Raw genomic sequence first — 6,519 nt, 5'->3', positions numbered from 1 at the left:
ACAAATGATTTTCAATCCGGCTAGGGAGTACATGAGCCCATTCAAATTACATAATCATATAAACTGGCTGTACTCTTCCTCTATACCATCCAACAGGCTATCTAGCTTACAATCCTGCTGGGAATACTTTCCAGCTAACGCTACTTGATCATATACCAAACTAACGGGTATCTCTTGTCCATCTGACCCAGCCGGTCCAACTTCGGCCATATGGTTCGGGTCAGCCTTGGTGTATCGCGTCTTCACCATGGCCCAAGCTTCTCTCGCACCTTGCCGGCAAGCTGATATCTTCCATAATCGGAAGCGCCGCCGTGCTCCTTTGAGCATCTCTACAAGTTCGCTCATGCCTCCTGGCAGGAAAGCGGATGGCCACAAAGCCTGGGCAATACCCTGCGTCACCTGCCGAGCTTGTTCGTGCAGTTGTGAAAGCTCTTGCAGCATATCGCCTGCGGAACCGGGCATCTCCTCTTCAGGGTGTCCCGTCAACATACCTGCAGACATAACTCTGTCAATGAGCCTCCTCGCCGAACTATACTATAGTTCGTTCAAGCACTTACTATAAATGTCGCGTCGAAGCCTCCGGTTCTCCTTCACGGAGTCCGCGAGCTGAGCCCGAACATCTTTCAATTCGACGCTCAGTTGGAGATTAGCATCTTCCAGCTTATTCTTCTCCTGAATAGACTGCGTCAGCACGCGTTCGCCCGCCTTCAGCTGACTTCGCAGATGCAGCTCATTATCTCCCACAGTCTCCGGATTTCCTCCGGGATTGTCTGGTGAATCTTTCGTTAGATTTATAAACCATGCCGAACATACAAAGTGGTAGAAGGAAATTATTACCAGAAGAAGCCTTTTTGGATTCCTCTTGTTCGGCTAAATTGGCCTTCATTTGGGCCTTACACTCCTCCACCTCTTGAGACAACTGGGCATTCTTCTCTACAAGAACCTATGTATTTAATGATCCTTAAATTAGTTGTGCCAATTGTTTCAAGTCTCAGGGGCTACTACTACACATACTTATTAAATTTTCTTACCCATATATCCTTCACATACTGGTCCGTTGCTCTGGCAAGTCCATCTTGAGCAGCGCGGATATAGGTGTGTCCAGAATTGAAGGCATTGAACGCCTCTTCGGAAAAAATACCACCGCGGAGTACGGCCCGTCGGCACTCGTGATTCATGATGCTCTCCACTTCTGAATTTGTGGCGGAAAGCATATCTGTATCCTCCGCAGGAGGACAGTTTGGCACTGTCCCCACGTCAGCCTCCGCCCGTAAATCCGGTCCAGGAATCCGGCTGCTGGAGGCGTGGCCGGTAGGGTCCCTGGGCATAGTCCGGCGTTTCCTGTCGGGATGTAATTAAAGTCGTCACGCCTCGACAAAAAGACCAAATATACCACGGGGCAAGTTTGATGAATACCTCTGCGCCTGTGTACCGCTCCTAACCGCCTTCCTTTTAAGCCTACCTTGTCTAGGCGCCTCTTGCTGAGAGGCCCCCGCGGGTTCTGCATGGTGTCCCGACTGCCGTTTCTATAAAAGTACGGCATGTGATCATAAGGTACGGCAAAACGAAGGAATCCTTTTGGAAGGTTGGAACCCCGACATTACTTACGTGCGACACGGAAAGCAGTCTGGGATAATCCACGATGATGGCCACTAAAGAGCTGCCACTGCTTGCCTGATAAAAAGTCCCGTCGACGAATTCCACGGATATGTACGGATCTTCTTCATGTCCGGGGTCGAGAGCCCGGCCGGGATCCTCTGGCTGCGGAGAGGGGTTGTTGAACTCTTTCACGGCCTTCCTTAGTTCCTGTTTTGAAACGGCAAGGTAAATAATTGTGACAAAGAAGGTGAGAACGAATAGAGTCGAGTAAAAGATGACAACTTACTCAGCTTCGGGGGTTGTACATGGAAAATCCATCCCGCGGTTTAATGCGGAGGAACTCCTCTTCTTCTCCTTTGTACAATTTGGACAGTATCCTCGCCAAAGATGTGGCAGAGTCCGGACCTTTGCGACCGCAGCGGGAGGCATCGTCTTCTCCATTGAAGTGCCACATGGGTTTTCCCCTATATTTAAGTGGTTGCACTCCCCTTATTACGCATATTGACATACCTTTGATTATTGTCAATCCTGATTTGGCCAGGGTTTGTATCCGGCTCATCAGATAGAAGACTTCCCTGTTTTCTTCCTCCTGGGGGCTCCGATGGCGCCAGCTTTGGCGTTTCTTCAGCGGAGTATTGGTAAACTCAGGAAGGCACGTCTGGACTGGGTCCAGAAGGGGAACGTCATCGACATAAAACCACTCCGAGGGCCAGTCTTCGGACGCCTTCTTTGGAGTACCGGACAGGTATCCGTTCTGGGCGGTGCGCCATATTTCGGCTCCGCCCACTTGATATATAGATCCCTCCTGGTTGCGGGGGACGAGGCAAAATAACCTCTTCCATAGCTCGAAATGAGCTTCGCAGCCCAGGAACAGCTCGCAGAGGGCAACGTAGCCCGCGATGTGCAGTATGGAGGCGGGGGTAAGATTATGCAACTGGAGACCGTAGAACTCCAGGAGCCCGCAGAGGAATGGGTGGATTGGAAACCCGACACCCCTTAGCAGATATGGGACGAGGCATACTTGCTCCCCCCGAGATGGGTTAGGGAATCTCTTCGCTTGCTCCCCGCCATTATTGGTGGCTAGTCCGGATTGGACGGGGACCATGTATGCGGGCGGAAGGAACCCTTTGGTCTGCAGCTCTATTAGGCGGCTGTGAGGGATGGAACACTTTTCCCAGTCCCCTGGCTTCGAGCTAGGGGAGCGGCGAGCAGGGCTGCGGCGACCGGTCATGATGGGATGGCCTCTTTTAGACGCGCTCTGCGGAATGCTTGCTTGGGGGAGGATGGTGTGATTTGGATCTGAAGATCCCCGTCTCCTCAAATAGACGGCTCGCCTACGAGATTAGGGTGGCAAATGCAAAAATGCACCAGCCCCTCGTCTTCGATCGACACATGGAGGTGGCCATTATTGAAGCACAGAAGCCGAGGAGTACAACCTTACTGGGAGACTAGACACTATGCGCTACGACGGGTGCACCGGATTTGGAGAAGAACCCGCCTTGCAATGTCGAAGACAATCTGCGCGCCGGACTCATCATCATTGAAGCCTGGTTCGGGGGCTACTAAGGGAGTCCTGGATAAGGGGGTATCCGGACAGCCGGACTATATACTTTGGCTGGACTGTTGGAGTATGAAGATACAAGATAGAAGACTTCGTTTCATGTCCGGATGGGACTCTCCTTGGCGTGAAAGGCAAGCTTGGCGATTCAGATGTAGATCTCCTCCTCTGTAAACCTACTCTGTGTAACCCTAGTCCCCTCCGGTGTCTATATAAACCGGAGGGTTTAGTCCGTAGGACACAACAACAACCATACCATAGGCTAGCTTCTAGGGTTTAGCCTCTCTGATCTCGTGGTAGATTAACTCTTGTAATACTCATATCATCAAGATCAATCAAGCATGAAGTTGGGTATTACCTCCATCGAGAGGGCCCGAACCTGGGTAAACATCGCGTCCCCAGCCTCTTGTTACCATTAGTCTTAGACGCACAGTTCGGGACCCCCTACCCAAGATCCGCCGGTTTTGACACCGACAGTTGGAGGAACTTTGGACCCAGAAACATGGGTGTGTGTTTGAAGGGACGAGCAACCTGCAATACCCATCAGGAAGCTTCAGGAATATATCAAGGCATCGGGGGAAGGGACGTTCATTCTCGAAAGAGAGAAAGAACGAGCTGACAGAGGCCCTCAGGAATGCTGAGAACCCTGGACAAACACGAGGCACACCTGGCTCCGTTCCATGGGTGAATGGGTTCCCCTACAATGGTAGTTACCAAAGCCGAGAGAGAAAGAGGAAAGTGGAAGCGAGCAAAATGTAGAAGCTCAATGCAATAATAGCAAAGCTAGAGGAACTTGAGAGCCAGTGAGCTACCGACCAACCATCTCAGCGGCACAAAGATCCTTACTTTGACGCTACCCTAGAAGCTACCCCACCATCTCAGCGGAGAAGCAACGTTGCTTCCACGGAGCTCGTTCAGACTAATTTCATGGCTCCTCGCTACCCTGTGGATAGTATCACGGAGGCTAAAAATTGCAAGCTAATGACAAAATGACAGAACCTGACTTTGAAGGTGGCGGTCGGCTTTGTTATACCTCCTCGAGCCGAGGGAACTTTTCATTGTCGTCCGATTCCACATGGCTATGCTGTTGTGACGGTGGATGAAATAATGGAAGAATTTAAGGGGCTGGAGCTTGACTTCCCTACAGGTGAAGGGGACATTCGTCTGGGAGTTGCTTTAAGGAATACCTGTCTATGGAGGAAGGAGTACATCAAGCTTCCAAACTAGACGTCTCCTCCTCCTCCTCCTCCTCCGGCAAGTGATCAGGGCACTCCACCTCCTTCGGCGCGTGAGGGCACTCCGCCTCCTCCTCTGCCTCCTTCGGCACGTCAGGGCACTCCACCTCCTCCGGCGTGTCAGAGCACTCTGCCTCCTACGGCGTGTCAGCGGACTCCGCTGCATCAGCAAGGGCGGAAGAGAGACGCCGCCACTCCGGCGGCTAGCAGTACAAGAGGCGGAAATAAATACAGATTTGGTCCAAGCCTGCAGCCTCTTCCAAGTTACCATATGAGACGACTGACAAGGAAACCGATGACATCGTGGCAGCCGAAGTGGAGGCCCATTTTGAACGAAAAAACGGTACATCCGGTGAAAGCGAAGCGCACTCTGGATGCCATGACGCGACCACCACCGCCTCCGTCAGATTCCAACTATGTCTGCTATATTAAAAAGACATATCAAGATGCGCGGCGGAAGTACTTCGACTGATGCAAGATTAGCACAACGAAGAAGTGGGAAAACAATTCCCCAGCTTGGCGAACAGGCGAAGCAATCGTGCCCCCTCGCTCAAGGTGTCTAGCGATATCGTCGCTAATCATCCGAGGCTATTGCCTGATACCAATCTTGGTGATTACCTGAGAGATGATGTAGAGTTTGGAATGTTAGAGGCAGTAGAGATCTTCATATACGAGTACGGGAAGCCTCTCATCAAACCTGATCATCCTCCTTTAACAACAATGATGCGAAGATTGCATGAATGGTACATGGATACCTGCAGGAAGTCTGGGAAGGATAGTATATTGTTGAGAATTAAAGATGAGCACGGTCTCATTGGAGTTGAGTTGCTGCCTATTGAATTTGTGGAGTTATTTCAGTTATTCAATGAAGATGCCCTCGACAAACAACTCATGACTTGCTACTTTCTGTAACTATTACTTCTGTAATTAAGTCTCTATAGTTCAGCTCTTTCATTTCATGTATATATAATTATCCTCACTATATTATGCAGATTGAAGATCATCGAATGCAAAAAAGGACAAATCTATGACATTGGTTCATTAACCAAAATGCCAGAAATGAATGGTCGGTTAAAAATAGAGTCAAAGATACTAAGGACAACTTGCTACAATCGTTACTTCGACATCAAAACAAAGCTAAAATACTCTTTCCTTACAACTTCAAGTGAGTGCTATTGTCTTGTGCATATTCGGTTTCTCTTACTCGGGATTATAGTAATGTAATTGATGAGTTGTGCATGCGCAGCTTTCACTTTTTTTGCTAGAGATTAAGCTTGACGGGAGAATAGTAACTGTCTTAGACTCGAGGTGTAAATATCCCCAGGATTATGCGAACTTGATTGCAATGCTCCAGAAAAGTAAGTTCAATCGACCATTATCGCACCATATTGACAACTTTCGTTCTTTTGCTGATATCAAGTAATCATTTCCTTTGCCTGGCGGGGTTTGGAAAAAAATCACCGGAATGGTTCTGGGTCTGCAGAGGGAGCTGTGATTTACACACCCCCAAAGTAAGCAGTACTAGCTAGTTCCGCGAATCAATCATTGTTTCTAGTTTCATTAATACCATTTATCATGCTTGATTATCAGTTTGATTGAACTCTATTTTTCTTAAAGTGCTGGTGGCAGGAAGACGGGAATAATTTATGTGGATACTACGTTTGCGAGTTCATCTACAACTCGACCTCTCCGCGGGGCTACTCTGACGAACAATATGAAGTACGTAAACAATATTCACAATTTTATTTTATTACCATCAATTGTGTCGAGTTTCATTCATATATATGTATTGACCCCCTTCTTTAAATTAGTTGTGGCAGATGCGGAATGAACTCCTACCACATGATTGCATACGAGCAATTCAAGAGGAATTGGCGGGATTCTTTCTTGATCACGTCATACATAAAGACCGAGAATGCCATGTGGAAGTTGAAATGGATTTTAGATGGTAGGGATTGTAAGAGATGTTATATTGTATATACGTAGTAGCGTCGGATAGATATACAAAAACTTGTTGTTCGACCAATCTCCGAGAAAGAGAGGTCAGTTCTCTCTGTATGTGTTCATGATGATCTTGTGTACTTAATGGTTCCTTCGTTTGCTTACTAGCTAGCATGGCGAGTTCTC

Source organism: Triticum dicoccoides, chromosome 7B (assembly GCF_002162155.2).
Source record: "Triticum dicoccoides isolate Atlit2015 ecotype Zavitan chromosome 7B, WEW_v2.0, whole genome shotgun sequence".
In the NCBI taxonomy this organism is placed as follows: domain Eukaryota; kingdom Viridiplantae; phylum Streptophyta; class Magnoliopsida; order Poales; family Poaceae; genus Triticum; species Triticum dicoccoides.
Note: the sequence above shows the minus strand (reverse complement) of the source record.